This window comes from Bufo gargarizans, chromosome 1, assembly GCF_014858855.1.
Source record: "Bufo gargarizans isolate SCDJY-AF-19 chromosome 1, ASM1485885v1, whole genome shotgun sequence".
NCBI lineage: Eukaryota > Metazoa > Chordata > Amphibia > Anura > Bufonidae > Bufo > Bufo gargarizans.
This window is the reverse complement of record NC_058080.1, coordinates 520,786,855-520,805,007: the sequence shown is the minus strand read 5'-3', so window position 1 is coordinate 520,805,007 and position 18,153 is coordinate 520,786,855. Positions and strand designations below refer to the sequence as shown.

Genomic DNA, 18,153 nt, shown 5'->3' with positions numbered 1-18,153 from the left:
AATTGTCCACGTGGCCAGAGCTAGCCTTTTATGCCTTGGAGGTGCTGGCCTGCCCGGCAGCCAGCGTTTTGTCTGAACGTGTATTCAGCACGGCAGGGGGCGTCATTACAGACAAACGCAGCCGCCTGTCTACAGCCAATGTGGACAAGCTGACGTTCATAAAAATGAACCAGGCATGGATCCCACAGGACCTGTCCGTCCCTTGTCCAGATTATACATTAACTACCTCCCCTTAACCATATATTATTGGACTCCAGGGCACTTCCTCATTCAATCCTATTTTTATTTTCATTTTACCATTATATTGCGAGGCTACCCAAAGTTGAATGAACCTCTCCTCTGTCTGGGTGCCAGGGCCTAAATATATGCCAATGGACTGTTGCAGTGGTGGCTGACGTGAAGCCTCATTCTCTGCTATGACATGCAGACTAATTCTCTGCTGACATGAAGCCAGATTGTCTGTTACGGGACCTCTCTCCTCTGCCTGGGTGCTGGGCCTAAATTTATGAAAATGGACTGTTGCAGTGGTGGGTGACGTGAAGCCTCATTCTCTGCTATGACATGCAGACTGATTCTCTGCTGACATGAAGCCAGATTGTCTGTTACGGGACCTCTCTCCTCTGCCTGGGTGCTGGGCCTAAATATATGCCAATGGACTGTTGCAGTGGTGGCTGACGTGAAGCCTGATTCTCTGCTATGACATGCAGACTGATTCTCTGCTGACATGAAGCCAGATCCTCTGTTACGGGACCTCTCTCCTCTGCCTGGGTGCTGGGCCTAAATATATGCCAATGGACTGTTGCAGTGGTGGCTGACGTGAAGCCTGATTCTCTGCTATGACATGCAGACTGATTCTCTGCTGACATGAAGCCAGATCCTCTGTTACGGGACCTCTCTCCTCTGCCTGGGTGCTGGGCCTAAATTTATGAAAATGGACTGTTGCAGTGGTGGGTGACGTGAAGCCTGATTCTCTGCTATGATATGAAGACTGATTCTCTGCTGACATGAAGCCAGATTCTCTGTTACGGGACCTCTCTCCTCTGCCTGGGTGCCGGGGCCTAAATATCTGAGAATGGACTGTTCCAGTGGTGGGTGACGGGAAGCCAGATTCTCTGCTATGGGACCTCTCTCCAATTGATTTTGGTTAATTTTTATTTATTTAATTTTTATTTTAATTCATTTCCCTATCCACATTTGTTTGCAGGGGATTTACCTACATGTTGCTGCCTTTTGCAGCCCTCTAGCCCTTTCCTGGGCTGTTTTACAGCCGTTTTAGTGCCGAAAAGTTCGGGTCCCCATTGACTTCAATGGGGTTCGGGTTCGGGACGAAGTTCGGATCGGGTTCGCATCCCGAACCCGAACATTTCCGGGAAGTTCGGCCGAACTTCTCGAACCCGAACATCCAGGTGTTCGCTCAACTCTAGTTGCTAATAATCTGTCCTCTAAACAGTCTCAAGAGGTCAAGGAGTTGGTTAGCAGGAAAATGGATGTGGTCTCGGACCTTCCGCGATGCACCTCTGTCATCCGCCATGACATTGCCACGGAACCTCGGGTCAGTGTCCGGTTGAGACCATATCGGGTACCTGAGGCCCGCCGACAAGCCATTTTGAAAGAGGTGCAACTGCATGGGTCCCTGGTTTTGGTAAACCCCGATTTCAAGAAGGAGCTCATAGTCCAGACCGACACCTCTGAGGTTGGCCTTAGGGCTGTACTGTTTCAGGAAGTCAATGGGGAGAAGCATCCCATTGTCTTTCTCAGCCGTAAACTCACCCCAGCCGAGACCAGGTATAGTATAGTGGAGAGAGAGTGCCTTGCCATCAAATGGGCACTCGAGGCTCTCCCTTACTATCTGTTGGGCAGAAGCTTCCGCCTGGTGACTGACCACTCCCCTCTCAAGTAGATGAGCCAGGCCAAAGAAAGGAATGCCCGAGTCACCAGGTGGTTTCTGTCTCTACAGAATTACAAATTTATGGTGGAGCACAAAGCAGGCAGATTACTGAGGAATGCGGACGCCCTCTCCCGGGTACACAGTTTTTCGTGTGTTTACCCCCTTAGGGTTAAACAAAGGGGGGGGGGGGGTATGTGGTAAGGTGCAGGGTACTGTAATGGATGGCAGATACGTGTCACTGAGGTTCCTGGCCTCGGTGAGGTAAGAGCCGGGTTTTGTGTGTTAGCAGAAGCTGTTGACACCTTTAATACTTAGTATGGCTGCAAAGCCAATCTGGGCCGGCTTTTATTGGGAGTAGGTAAAGAGTTGGGCGGGTGCCTACTCCCCACGTTCCAGAACCAGGTTTTGGAACTGGGATTTAAATTCCCAGGCAGCAACCTCAGCTGGGGAGAAAAAAAAGGAAGGAAAATCACTGTGAGTCTGGGTGGTTTTTGCACTGTGTGGAGCTGAGGCCTGGACCCCGACACAGGCGTACAGAGTGCCTAGCATCCTGTGAGGAAACTTTATGTGGCTGCGCGATCAGCCAGGACAGGACTGATTCCAGTCAAGGAGCCAGGTGAAGCTCTCTGTTATTTTGTGTGTGAATTAGCACCAAGTGACTGTTCTGTTTTTTTTTGTTTGAGCAAGTGTGAAATAAATGCTCTTTTGTTTTATTACCTGGACTCCATTTTGCCTCTATACTGCACCCGCACCCCTGTCTACCGGAGTACATCCCCACACTCACACAGCCGACTATTATATTTTTCAAATTTTTTCCTCTACAATACGTGTTTCTGATACAATTTGTGTTCTGCTTTTTAATTACTACTAAGTTACGTTTTAGTGGCACACTAAATCATATAATTCCTTTAGTGATGGTTAGTTACTTTGCATAGTGCCACACTGCCTACTGCATAGGAAGGGTCCTAAACTTTCCTATTCTAGTGTATTATTACTTTTTTATTTGTTACTCGATATGTGAGTTCAATAGCTAACTATGATGCAAAAAAATATCTTTGACGTGCTCTCAAAAAACTATTTCTCAGAACCGTTTCTAAAAAATTAAACAAAATAAAAGAATGGTCACTCCACTATAATGGGCTGTATTACAGGGTGGGGCATCCAGGGCACTTGCCCTAAATGCAGTTTAGTAAAGGTGCATTGGGGAGCAGTGATGGCCAGTTCGCAGTGTTTGCCAGTGAACACATGCGATCTGCCATCTTAACTGACAAGTCCGGAGAGGCACAGGTAAGTCCTTACCTGTGCCTGTGCTTGAGCCGGTCTAAAATGAAATGCGGTCTCCGGGAGCAGGCAGTTTCGAGAACAGCCCTGGAGGCTGCTCAGTTCGTCTTCTCAGCGCAAACTGGATGATGATGAGGAGGAGGAGGAGCAGGAGATGGTTGCCTCCGCTACAGAGGGTAGTACCCATGGAAGTTTAATTCCATCTGTTCAGCGTGGATGGGCAGAAGAGGAAGGAAAAGGATGAGGAGATTGAGAGTCATCCTCCTGATGATGACAGTGAAGTCTTGCTTGTTGGGACTCTGGCACACATGGCTGACTTTATGTTAGGCTGCCTTTCCCGTCACCCACACGTTTTACGCATTTTGGACAACATCGATTACTGGTTGTTCACCCTTCTCGACCCCTGCTACAAAGAGATCTTCTCATCTCTCATTCGTGTGGTGGAGAGGACGAGCAAAATGGTGCAATACCAGAAGGAAAAATTGCTCCAAAAATTTCCATCTGACAACGCTGGCGGCAGAGTACGTAGTTCCTTGGGCAAGTGTTGAGGAGGGGAGACGAGGGGAACACACAGCAGTTCCAACAGAGGCAGGGCAACACTTATCAAAGCCTGGGACAGTTTCATGACATCTCGCCAGCACCCTCACCCTGATGCGTGGCCTAGTGTCACAAGGAGGGAAAATTTTTGGAAGATGGTGAAGGAGTACGTAGCAGACCGTGTCAGCATTCTCAATGATCCATCAGTGCCCTACAACTACTGGGTGTCTAAGCCGGACACATGGCACAAACTGGCGCTCTATGCCTTGGAGGTGCTGGCCTGCCCTGCCCCCAGCGTTTTGTCAGAGCGGGTATTTAGTGCTGCTGGAGGCATAATAACTGATTAGCGCATCCGCCTGTTAACTGAAAATGCTGACAGGTTGAATCTTATAAAAATGAACAAGGCCTGCATCTTACCCCGACTTCTCTACTACACCAGAGGAAAGCGGCTGAACATAAAGGCACAACAAAAGTTAGTTTTTTATAATGTACTGAATAATGCACCCCTTCCACCACAAAAAAGGGTATATAGTTCATTCTTCCTTTTCTTGTCCTCCTCCTCTTCCATCATATCAACATGCTTATTAGTCTGCCCTCGCTCCTAATGTTGTAGAGGTTCAGCTCACCTGCAAGCTCTCGCATATAATGTTTTAGAGGGTCAGCTCACCAGCAGGTCCTCATCTACAATCTTTTAGAGGGCCAGCCCACCTGCAGTCCCTCACATGTAATGTTTTAGAGGGTCAGTTCACCAGCAGGCCCTCACCTATAATCTTTTAGAGGGTCAGCTCACCTGCAGGCCCTCGCATATAATGTTTTAGAGGGTCAGCTCACCAGCAAGCCCTCACCTACAATCTTTTAGAGGGTCAGCTCACCTGCAGGCCCTCGCATATATTCTTTTAAAGGGTCAGCTCACCAGCAGGCCCTAACTTACAATCTTTTAGAGGGTCAGCATACCTGCAGGCCCGTGCATGTAATGTTTTAGAGGATCAGCTCACCAGCAGGCCCTCACCTACAATATTTTAGAGGGTCATCTCACCAGCAGGCCCTTGCAAATAATGTTTTTGAGGGTCAGCTCACCAGCATGCCCTCAACCATAATTTTTTCAATGGTTAGCTAAGCAGCAGGCACTCTCCCATAATTTTTTCGATGCTCAGATCAGCAACAGGCACTCGCCCCTAATGTTTTAGCGAGTCAGCTCTGCAGAAGACCCTCACTCCTAATGTTTTAGATAGTCAGCTCAGCAGTAGGCCCTCGCCTGTAATGTTTTAGAGGGTCACCAGCAGGTCCTTGCTCCAAATGTTTTTGAGGGTCACCAGCAGGCCATCAAACATAATTTTTCAAGTGTGTATGATGCCCTTCTTTATGTGTAATAAAGGGTGTATTGGAGTGCCAGTTCCTTGTAATTTTTGGAAGCCCTTTTACTTATTGCATAGGCTTTATGAGTGTAGGAGTCCGACTACCTGAACAATTGTACCACAATGTGAATGAGGCCCTTCATTATGTGATATACAGAGTGTATCGGAGTGCCTCTTCATTGTAATTTTTGGCAGTACTTGCATTTTAAATACATGTAAGTTTACAGGAGAGAATGTTTCCTAAAATTTTTTCCTCTAAAATCGATTTTTATCTTTGGCTTTGTACGTATTATTGTCAGTCTGTAAAAATGGCGTACTACTCGAACAACATCGTTCCCAGTATCGACTTGGGAGTCCAAGAGGCATCCAGACATCCTCCCCATGCTGTTCCCAAACCATTTCAGTGATGTTTCCATCAATTTCTTACCTTTTCCTATGAACCAGACACCCTCTCCTCTTCAGAGTAGGGGGGTGCCTGGTTTAATGCTTGGGTTCTCCCATTGACTTCTATTGTGCCCGGGCGCTTTCGTGCACACTATTCCCCTTCCTTTTTCAGTCTATACTGCAGAGGTTCCTAATGGCTGTAGTAACCTGATCCAGGCAGTAGGTGTTTTGAGACTGACAGAAGAGAGGGAATGCAGAGAGCAGTTCAGGAAAGCTGCAGGCTCTGCTCACCATGGCTCTCTACTACCAGGATGTAACAGCTCTGCAGGAGAGGCAAGTATTGTGTGTAAATTATTGTGTAATGTTTATGTATCTGTGTAATATTTTTGTAATGTGAATGTGTATGCAACATGTACAGGTATTTATGTATCTGCAATGTGTGCACATATATACTGTATATGGTGGTGCTTGAACTTTTGCTGACTCTTCAGAATTTTCCATATTTCTGAATAAATTTAAGCTAAAATTACATTGGATTTTCACACAAGTCCTAATAAGTAGATAGAGTCCTAATAAGTACCCAAATCAAACAAATGAGTAAAAAATATTACACTTGAGCAAACCAGTCCAGACCAAACCAAGTTTGGACCTAACTGTTATTTTTCAGACAGCAGATGAACCCGATTCTTTTCAGGTTTGTTTCGGACAATTCCAGTAAAATGACCAGTAGCGCCATTTTAGTGCACATGTCGGCAGGGAAAAAAGCACTATGGAGGAAGAAGGGTTCTCATAAGAATGACACTGAGAGGAAATGGGGGGAGGGTAGACAGACTGGATGAGCCAATCAGTGATGCAGCAAGCAGGGAGGTGCCCTAGTAGAACTAGCAGAATGCTGAATGATGATGTCAGGGAAAGTGAAAAATCGGAGACAGTCAGAAATCAGTCAAGCTTATCGCTAGGGAAAGTGAAGGGAAAAGGCTGGGATTTAAAAAAAGAATTGTATGTGTTGTGTGCAACAGAGAGAAGCAGAGCAGCTGACAGACAGGAAAAGATCCTGTGGCTGTGCCTGCTATCAGAAATGCAGGTACAACTCAAAAGCAGCTACCTGCAAGCAAATACTTTTATCTCCCCCCCCCATTTTCACAGAAATTTTTATTTTTGTGGGGTTCAATTTAATTAAGCTGCATATATACGTGATTACTGCAGCAGTACCCCTGGTGTGGCAGCAATCTACCTGCGTGTAATAACGAGAAAATGAGTGCCAAACCTCAATAGTCTATTTATGCAAAATTAATAAAAATTAAACAAAAGAGATAACAAGTTATCCTAAAATCATGAGTCCTCGGAGGCTAGTGGGGGTTATAAACCAACTTTCTGTCACGGACCTTCCCGAGACAGGTGGCAGGAGATCGGTGAGACTGGCAACACGTGATTTGATCTGACAGCTTTTCCCTGGTGTCTGTGTTGTTTCTGATATGGCCACACCCTTTTCCTCAGGTGTTGCTAAGGTGGTCAATTAACCTTCTGCAATGCTGTGCGGTTTATAGCTTCAGTTTCAGTTTTGGATTGATGGTGTGTGGATCTCGGCGGAGTTCCTTGCGCTTCCATTGCTTCTTTGAAGTTAAGTCTTTCCTTTCCCTTTTGTATTTTGTTTGAGTTCTGTGTGTTGCATTTCCCTATTGTTTGTATTAGGCCTGAGGGAGACTCCTGTTCGTCCTTCCTTTTGGAGGAACATATAGTCTCGTCCCTGCCATTAGTACTAGGGTCCTATAGGGCTAGATAGGACGCTAGGTATTCCTGTGTACGAACACACCTACCTCTGGGGTCTGTTTGGTTAGGGTCTTACTAGGAGGTGTCTATCTTCCTTCCTTAGTTCTCAGGCCTGATTCGCTGTCCCCCCCTACCCTCTTATGTTTGTTGTGGTGTTTCCCTCCCACACCGAAGTGTGACATTATAAGCCGCCAAATCCGTCATTTTTTGTTTGTGTGCAGCCATGGATAATATTGCTGCACTGGCAGGTCAGCTGCAAGGGCTGTCTTTGGAGGTAGCTGACCTCCACATGACCGTCTCGCAGATGCAAAGACCACAGGCTGCTGGTCCTAGTGGTGGTGTTGGTTACCAGGCCTGTCTTGAACCTAAAGTTGCCCTCCCGGACAGATTCTATGGGGGATGTGATAATTTCATTTTGTTTAGGGAAGCGTGCAAACTGTATTTTAGGCTACATCCACACTTATCTGGGGATGATAAACAGCAAGTCGTGTAGTTATTTACTTGCTTAAGGGGGATGCGCAGTCATGGGCTTTTTCTCTGCCGACCGGATCGCAGTCTCTTCCGGTCGGTAGATGAATTTTTAGAAGATTTGGGTTTTATATATGATGATCCGGATCAGACTTCTTTAACCAAAACCAAACTGTGCGGCCTTCGTCAGGGTAATTGTTCCGCTGAGATTTATTGCTCTGAGCTTAGCAGGTGGGCTACGGATATGGAGTGGAATGATTCTGACCTCCGTAGCAAGTTTTGTCAGAGGTTATCGGAGCAGCTGAATGATGCCTTGGCTTTTCATGAAACCCCAGTGTTTCTGGAGGCTGCTATGTCTCTGGCTCTACGCATGGATAGATGCCTGAGAGAGAGATCTATGGGCCCCTACTCTCAGGACGTACTATCACATGATGTATCGTCCTCTTCTGATACTTTGGGTGAAGCTACTCCAGGGTTTATGCCTGGGGACGAATCCATGCAATTAGGGGGAGCTACTCCTGGATCCGCTTTTTAGCATACTGGTAATAAGAAGGGAGTGTGCTTTTTCTGCATTTCTTTATCGACAGCTGGGCCGGGGTGAATCTGATTGATGCTCAGTTTGTCCGTATGCATGGGTTGTCACCGAGTGCATTATTAGAAAAAAAACATTTCTGTTTTTGCTATCGATTCTCCACTAGTGTTGAGCAAGCATGCTCGGCCGAACTGCTGTTCGGCTCAAGCATCGCTATGCTCAGCTTATTTCAGTGCTCGGCCGAATTCTGTGGGTGCTTGAGTACAATTTAATACAATGAAAGTCAATGGGAGACCCGAACATCAAACCAGGCACTCCCTGCTCTGAAGAAGAGAGGGTGTCTGGTTCACAAAAAAAGGTTAGAAATTTATGGAAAACCCATCAAAATGGTTTGGAAACAGCATTAAGAGGATGGCTGGATGCGTCTTGGACTCCTATTATCTATGACATACAATAGACAACCACACAAAGGCTGTATGCCAAAAGCCAGGTATGTGGAAGCCAACCATTTATCCATGAGACAGATAACAGTTAGCATCATACCTTTCAATGGCAGCTCTGTGCTTTATGAGACATTCCAAACCAGCTCTTATCTGACTGAAAGCCAGTAAGCCTCAAAGTTGCTTAAAATCAGTTGGATGGCTTGGGTGGACCTGCGCACCTAGATCAATATCATTAGGGTAACAAAAAGTTTTCTGATTGTCCTAACATAATATTCAATAACCTTTCTATACAGTTTTGTCATATAAAAACTAATTTGCATAAACATGGACATATGGAAAAGACACGCAAATGAGCCGAATCTGCCTTGTTTTTCAGCTGAAAAACGATAGAAAATTGCATGGAAAATTTGCGATCTACACTACTCATGATTCATGAACAGCGCCATCTATTGAATTCATAGTCTTGTCATAAGACTATGAAACCAATACATGGCGCTATTCATGAGTCATGAACAGCGCCATCGATTGGTTTAATAGTCTTATGACAAGACTATTAGAGTATGAGTCGTATGACACGACTATTAGTCTTGTCATAAGACCATGAAACCAATAGATGGTGCTGTTCATCTTGTTGGGGCATGTACAAACCATGTAGCACTCAGCCTTTTGAATGGAAAGTTCACGATAAAAATTCGCTATTAGAATATTCGCTATCTACACTACTCATGAACAGCGGCATCTATTGGATTCATAGTCTTGTCACAAGACTATAAAACCAATAGACGGCGCTGTTCATGAGTCATTACAAGCAGGGCAATTGTCCTCAGATACACCCTAGCAAGCCTATATTACCACAGATAAAGTGCTAGATGTGTGAATGATAGCAGCAATCCGATATACACCTCAGTGTTAGCGCAGGCTATTATAGGCTGAGTGCTACATGGTGTGTGGACTCTGTTGAGCAGGATGCCCCACTTACTAGCACCCCAACAAGATGAACAGCACCATCTATTGGTTTCATAGTCTTATGACAAAACTAATAATCTTTTCATAAGACTACGAAACCAATAGATGGTGCTGTTCATGACTCATGAACAGCGGCATCGATTGGTTTCATAGTCTTATGACAAGACTATGAATTCAATAGATGGTGCTGTTCATGAGTAGTGTAGATCGTGAATTTTCCATGCAAATGGTTTTTCAGCTGAAAAACGAGGCACATTCTGCTCATTTGCATGTCTTTCCCATATGCCCATGTTTATGTAAATGAGTTTTTACATGACAAAACTGTATAGATAGGAAATCTTAGGAAAACTTTTTGTCACCCTAATGCTATTGATCTAGGTGCCCAGGTCCACCCAAGCTATCCAACAGATGTGAAGCAACTTTGAGGCTTTCTGGATCTAAGTCAGATAAGAGCTGGTTTGGAATGTCTCATAGTGCACAAGGCTGCCTCTGTAAGGTATGCTGACTGTTATCTGTCTCATGGATAGATTGTTGGCTTCCACATACCTGGCTTTTGGCATATAGCCTTTGTGTGGTTGTATATTGTATGTCATAGACCAGTGTTTCCCAACCAGTGTGCCTCCAGCTGTTGCAAAACTACAACTCCCAGCATGCCCGCACAGCCAAAGGCTGTCAAGGCATGCTGGGAGTTGTAGTTTTGCAACAGCTGGAGGCACACTGGTTGGGAAACACTGTCATAGACAATAGGAGTTCCAGATGCATCCAGCCATCCTCTTAATACTGTTTCCAAACCATTTTGATGGGTTTTCCATCAATTTCTAACCTTTTTTTGTGAACAAGACATCCTCTTCTCTTCCTAGCATGGGGTGCCTGGGATTCTCCTATTGACTTCCATTATGCTCGGTAGAGCACTTGAGCATACCGATATGTTTGGCCAGAGCACACAAGCACTTTGGTGCTCGATCAACACTATTCTGCACCTCTTACTCAGAAGTGTTTATCTCAGTTAGCGCATGATATCAGATTAAGAGTGGGTTACTTTCATCAAGAGTGTATCTTTTGTTTTGTGTTGGAGGGTCTCCCTGCACCGGTGGTTCTGGGTTTACCATGGTTAAGCAAGCACAATCCCACTATCGATTGGCAAGCTAGACAAATTCTGGGGTGATTATTGCATTGACAATTGTCTGAATACATCTTTTTCTGTTTTAACTACTAAAACATTATCCTCTTTTATATCTGATTTTGCCGACATGTTTTCTGAGAGTGGACGCCAGGATTTACCTCCACACTAGGAATACGATTGTCCTGTCAGTCCTATTCCCGGAGCTAAATTGCCAAAATCTAGGTTGTATGACCTTTCGGAACTTGAAAGACTGGCCATGAGAGAGTATATTTGGCCATGAGAGAGAGAATTTGGCTAAAGGACACATAAGACCTATCAAGTCTCCAGTGGCAGCAGGGTTCTTTTTTGTTAAAAAAAAGGACGAAGGTCTGCCATGTCTGGATTTCAGTGAACTCAAACGGATTACTCTCCGTGATCCTTACTTTCTTTCTTTGATTCACGATTTGTTTAACCAAATTGGGGCCAAGTTGGACTTAAGAGGGCACATAATCTGGTTAGGGTCAAGGAAGGGGATGAATGGAAGACGGCTTTTAATACTTCTAAGAGAACCTGGTCATGCCTTTCGGGTTGACCAATGCTCCTGCGGTTTTCCAGCATTTTGTGAATGACATTTTTCATCACCTTGTGGGGAGGTTTGTAGTCATGTATTTGGATGACATTCTAATTTATTCTCCAGATGTAGAGACACATCAGGATCATGTTAGACAGGTGTTACAGATTCTAAAAGATAATAAATTGTACGCAAAATTAGAGAAGTGTGTTCATCTTCAGGTTTTCAAATGGATCCAGAGAAAGTTCGTGCTGTATTGGACTAGGATCGACCCGAAAATCTGAAGGTTCTTACGCGTTTTTTGGGGTTCACCAACTATTACAGAAAATGTATTCAGAATTATTCGACAATAGTAAAACCCTTAACTGACATGACAAAGAAAGGGACAGATGTCTCAGTGTGGTCTGATTTGGCGTTGCAAGCCTTTTCTGCGATTAAGGATTAAGGAATGCTTCTCTTCTATATTGGTGCAGCCGGATGTATCATAACCTTTCATTGTGGAAGTGGACGCATCCGAGGTAGGGGATAGTAGCAGTTTTATCACAGGGCCCGTCACTTGGTAAATGGCGCCCATGTGCCTTTTTCTCTAAAAAACCTCTCTTCCGCAGAGAGAAATTGTGATGTGGGTAACAGAGAATTACTGGCTATTAAGTTGGCTTTTGAGGAGTCTTAGCAACCACGAGTGAATCTAAATTCCACTCGGTCACAAGGGGAAAAAAGAAACAAAAAAAAGAGGGTGGGGGCCTACAATAGGGTAGTACGTTCAATACAAAATTAATTGATTGAAAGATAAAGGTGCTCACCTTTTAGGGTTGTGCTAATAAGGCTACTTTCACACTAGCGTTCGGGACTCCGCTTGTAAATTCAGTTTGAAGGCTCTCACAAGCGGCCCCGAGCAAAGTTCCTTGCTCTTCCATTGCTCCTTTGAAGTTAAGTCTTTCCTTTCACTTTTGTATTTTGTTCTGTGTGTTGCATTTCCCTATTGTTTGTATTAGGCCTGTTTGCATTCCTTCCTTAGTTCTCAGGTCTGATTCCCTGTTCCCCCCTTCCCTCTTATGCTCGGTGTGGTGTTTCCCTCCTAAACCGAAGCGTGACACTTTCAGGGCAATTGGAGCAACTTTGGTTTGGCCGAAACCGATTTGGGTCCGAACCAAACTTTTTAAAAAGTCTGGTAAACCGGACCTGAAACAAATCTTGACTGTTTCGCCCATCTCTAACTTAGTAATTTATTTATTGGGGAAAATGATCCAATACCTCATTTCTGTGAGGAGAAAAAGTATGTGAACCTTTTCTTTCAGTATCTGGTGAGACCCCCTTGTGCAGCCAAAACTACAAGTAAAAATTTCCGGTAATTGTTGATGAGTCCTGCACATCAGATTGGAGAATGACTTGTGCGCCTAGGGTCATCAATAAAACAAGTGGGGGAGGCATGGGAGATATTACAGGCCGAGTAATGTTGCACCAGAGCGGCCCCGCCCATGATGCATTTTTAGAGTTAGAGAACCATATTTTCACAAGAAAGGTTTATTTTTCAGGGGACCTAACCTACAGGGCAATATGCTTACTTTTAAACCAATTTTTGAGGCTCCCTTTAAATTGAATAGAAAAATACAGTATGAATAATTTTTTATGTGAACTTAAGGCCTCATGCACACGACCGCATACTGACCGGTATACGGGCACCGGCCGTTTGCACACCGTATCATGGATGCGGACCCATTTGCTTAAATGCGTCCGCAATCTGGATAATATCGTTCTATTTCTGATCACGGACACATTCAACAAGAAAGAGGCTGCATCAGTCTGCACCAACCACAAGGACAGTGCCCGTGCATTAGGGCCGCAATTTGTGGTCCCCAATGTACGGAATGGGCAGCACGCGTTTGTATGCATGAACCCTAAAAAAATAGAAAAGTCAAGATTTCTTGTTATATGATTACTTGACCTTTATTTAGTAAGAGAAGCAAAAATGCATGTATTATTTAAGAAGTCTAGTTCCGTTACCTGAAATAACACTAATTAGTTTAAGTAGCTTGCTTGCTAGGCAAGCAGCTGTCAGGGCAATTGTATTCCGAGCAGTATGTTTTTCAGATAGTAGATAATTTGATTTGAATTCTATCTACCCTCCCTCGGCCTAACTATTAGAACAGCAGGTGCAGCATCCATTACCGGAGCTTGTTCAATCAGTTCACTTGTAACAAGTACAGAGATTACTGGAGTAACGTTGAACAAATGTCCTCAATCATTTCATGGGAACGAGTGTTAAGTCTGAAATCACACAATGCAAATTTGTGTTTCATAATTACTTTTAGAATTTGGTTGCCAAAATCTTCCCACAGCTAACAAAAAAGAACATTTCAGTCAAAACTATTTTTGTGAAAGCAGTTGTCTGGTTTAGAAAAATCATTTACAAAGACTTATATGGGAGCTTTGAGTTAAATGAGAAGTTCCCAATTGGCGATTCGTTTGGATTGAGTTAGTATAGGCATTCTTGGCTCCTGATGAAGGGGACAGTCACACATATAGCTACTATATCATAGCATCCACTAGTCTAATATTTACAGTATCAACTGCATCTCTTTAATATGTGTGTACATGATGGCCCTCATAAACTGTAATAAACTGCTTTCTCTGATCCTGGCAGGAGACATAACCAGGCATTTGGAGGCCAGATCAAAGCACAAGTGCATACACAACTTTCTATATAAGTTTTGTAGAATTATACAGTGCAGCCAGCCCAGAAGCCTCACTGCGCATGCGCATGCGCTAAGTCTTCTACACAGTCTGCACAATAACTCTCAGCAGCAGGGATACCGTCTGAGGATACCAGAACTTGCAAACTTGGCATATTTGCTCCATTTTCTGATAGTGTGAGCCATGAATTTAGGACTGTCATCTATCAGCTAAAGCTAATGGTGGCTATAAAGAACATCTATGGACCTGTCACATCTCTGCACTACATTTGCAGCCTACTGATTTTAATGGGAATTGTGAATTGCTTAAAATTTTCTATGGTCGTGCTGCATGTGCTTCCCGCCAAAACAACTCCATTAAGGTGAATGGATCAGATTTTCAGTTGCAGAATTTTTTTGCAACTAATCTGCTGCATGTGAAGGCTCCCTAAAATGGTTGAGACAGGGGTGACGGTGAAAAGCAAGGGTTCTGGTGATGACCACCTACTGAAACAGGAAGGAGACACTTTAGTGAAATTCAGCAGCAGTTCAGGCTCTGAACCTTGGAGGTTTCACAATACGGGCAGTAACGCCTTGCAGTTGTCAATGAATGAGGCACAAATGCTTGGCAATTATATAGAAACATAGAATGTGTCTGCAGATAAGAACCATTTGGCCCATCTAGTCTGCCCAATATACTAAATACTATGGATAGCCCCTGGCCCTATCTTATATGAAGGATGGCCTTATGCCTATCCCATGCATGCCTAAACTCCTCCACTGTATTTGCAGCTACCACTTCTGCAGGAAGGCTATTCCATGCATCCACTACTCTCTCAGTAAAGTAATACTTCCTGATATTACTTTTAAACCTTTGCCTCTAGTAGCAGTTTTTCTTCTTTTAAATAATTTCTCCTCTTTTACCTTGTTGATTCCCTTGTATTTAAAAGTTTCTATCATATCCCCTCTGTCTCGTCTTTCTTCCAAGCTATACATGTTAAGGTCCTTTAATATTTCCTGGTAAGTTTTATCCTGCAATCCATGTACTAGTTTAGTAGCTCTTCTCTGAACTCTCTCCAAAGTATCAATATCCTTCTGGAGATATGGTCTCCAGTACTGCGCACAATACTCCAAATGAGGTCTCACTAGTGCTCTGTAGAGCGGCATGTCCACCCTGTTACAAATCTTTGTGTCATCAGCAAAAAGACACACCTTACCATCAAGGCCTTCTGCAATTTCGCTGATAAAGATATTAAACAATATGGGTCCCAGTACAGATCCCTGTGGAAACCCCACTGGTAACAAGACCATGGTCTGAATATACTCCATTGACTACAACCCTCTGTTGTCTGTCCCTCAGCCACTGCCTAATCCATTCAACAATATCGGAGTTCAAGCTCAAAGACTCCAATTTATTGATAAGCCTTCTATGTGGGACAGTATCAAAAGCCTTACTAAAGTCTAGATAAGCGATGTCTACTGCACCTCCTCCATCTATTGTTTTAGTCACCCAATCAAAAAAATCTATAAGATTAGTTTGACATGATCTCCCTGAAGTAAACCCATGCTGTTTTTCACCTTTCAATCCATGGGATTTTAGATGTTCCACAATCCTCTCCTTAACTATGGTTTCCATTAATTTCTGCACTTATGGTATAGGAACAGTTTTCTGTTGCAAAAAATACAGTCTAACTATATAAACTTCAACAAGTGGTTTTCCTTGATGGTGGTAGCTGCCTTAAATGGGTTCTCTGAGACAGGAAACCCCTTTTAATATGGTCAGGGGTTAAAAAATAGACTCACCCGTCAATTGTGCTCCGATTCAAGTGCCAAGCTGCCATCGCTGCCCCTTCAGATCCATGCTGGACCATAAGTGTGACAGCAGAGCTCTGGCTTATGTCAGAAAAGAGGGAATCATTTTGGCAGCTACTCCTTTACACTTCAGTAATATGCAGCAGGCAAGGCGTACACAGACCCCATAGCAAAGTATGCCCTTTTCCCAGTGAGATTTCTGAAAAACTTGCAATTATTTTGTATTGTGTGGAGGACTTTTTTTTATTACAAAAAGTTCTGCTCCATCTTACCCTCTTTACCTGACTTCTATGTTGGAAAAAGTGGAACACATGCTTCATAAATATGTCACTGGTATTAATAAATTAATAAATCTCCCCCATACAGCTCTATGTCTCCTGCTTCTCTTCAGTACAGGATAAAACTATGGGGTCATTTATCAAACTGGAATAAAGTAGAACTGGCTTAGTTGCCCATACCAACCAATCACATTCCTCCTTTTCCAAAGGAGCTGTCCCAAATGAAAGGTGGACTCAGTTCTACTTTACACCAGTTTGATAAATGACCCTCTTTGTTTTAGCAACTACTTGCATTCCCTGTGTATTTGTCACGGCCACATACTGTTGCCCGCGGTTTGGGTTGTTGTTTCAACCGCAGCTTGAGGCATGATGTTTCTTGTCTCAGGTGCGGTTGCCGCGGACAACAGGTGTGTGTGCGGTCCCTTTGGAGTCTGTGTGCGTGTATGGATGCACCGATGTTTGTCTGTGTGCACTTTGTGTATTGTGTGGTGTGCACTGACACCTTTCCTGCACTGTGGTTGCCCGTGGCAACGTTTGGTGATGTGTACATGTGGTGGCAGTGTCCCAGCCTTTGGGCTGACTCCCAGGACATGGTTGCCACCCATGTCGTTGCCAGCGGTAACAAACACAGTGTGTTTGTTGTGTTTGGACACGGTTCCTTTAAGTTGGTGTTTTCCCTTTCCTGTGGTGCTGGAAGGGTTAACTCTCTTCCCAGTGTGTGTGATGTCACTGGGTGTGTCTGACCGGTGGGTGTGGCCACTTAGGCCTATATAGCTTCTGTCTTCGGCATGGCTCAGGAGGTTGCTTCAGCCATGCTTTGCTGTAGCAGCCTCCTGTGATTTCTTTCTCCTTGTAAGGGCCACCCTTCCGGTCATATGTTATTATTGCGTGATTTGCTGTTGATGTCCTGTGTCTTTGCTTTTTGTGCAGCTATGGATGCCCTGGTCCCTGTGTGTCTTCATGTTTGTGATGTTTACCTTTGTTTGTGTGGACAGCGTTTGCACGGGTTCCAGTCTGTTAGGGTTCACCTGTCTTATCCGTAGTCCTGTTTATGTACCCCCATCTTCATGCTGCTTGGCCAGTGAGACTCCTGCTCCTCCGTTCCTAGGAGGAGTGGGTTGTCTTACCCTGCTCCTTAGCCCAGGGACCGGACGGAGGGTAAGTCAGGGCTCCGAGGTTCCTGCGCATGGGTCCTCCTACCATCAAGGTCGGCCCATGCAGGTAGGAGACAGGGTCAGCGTTAGGGACGCAACAGGAGATGACCTGCTCCCTAATTCTGTGTTCCTGGCGAGTAGCGACTGGACATCTTCCGTCACCGCACGGCTGAGGATTTCCCCCATCCTCAGCCGTGACAGTATGACCGGAAAGGCTCCTTGCTTGGAGGGTGAAAGCATGTGAAGCATGTACCGCCGTCTGCAGAAGGGGTACATGCGCGCTCTTCGGAGGGAGAGCGTTCTGGGGGTTTCGCCTCTGACGGCGCGGTGAGTGGCGTTCCTCGTCGTCCCTTCACCGTTGCCTCGTTTGGCGTCCCCCTGATTTTATTGCACAGTGGTGTTTCTTTGGTGTGCGGTAAGCATACCTTCGGAAGAGGGTGCAGCATGCAGTGCCATCCCCTTGTGGCCTGCATGCGCGTTCTCCTGAGGGAGAATGTCCCGGGGGGATCACCGTTAACGGCACGGTTGGTGGATTTTTCCCCGCCACCTCACCTTCTGTGTCCGTGTTGGTGATCCCTCGTCCCTCTCCATGTTCCCATCTCTGGTCGTTTGCTGGCAGCACTCCGTAAGTGTTCCGGCTGCGTGCTGGTTAGGAGTGTCTGCTGGCAGCGACTGGAGTGGGGACGTGAGTGGAGAGTCCCCTCGTCCATCTCTCAGTGGTTCTCTCCCCTGTGTCGCTGGTGCGGGCTGCAGGCCTCGTCGGACTGGCTGTGTTGTGTGCTGGGAGAGGATGCAGCTGACAGCGACTTTTTGGGAACCGTGTCTGAGAGTGGACGTCCCCTTCTCCCATCCCCTTGTGTTGAGTCCCTCACGTGTTTTTTTTTGGTGGGGGGGGCTTTGAGGGGTGGGAGTGTCACGGCCACGGTTTTGGCCGTGACTC

The 18,153-nt window shown here is 45.1% G+C and overlaps 1 protein-coding gene across 1 annotated transcript in view; it reads right to left on the bottom strand.

The window, feature by feature from the left end:
• The window catches only part of SEZ6L (seizure related 6 homolog like), a 447,576-nt gene that overhangs the window by 142,616 nt on the left and 286,807 nt on the right, over positions 1-18,153 (bottom strand). The gene's annotated exons all lie outside the window — the stretch shown is intronic.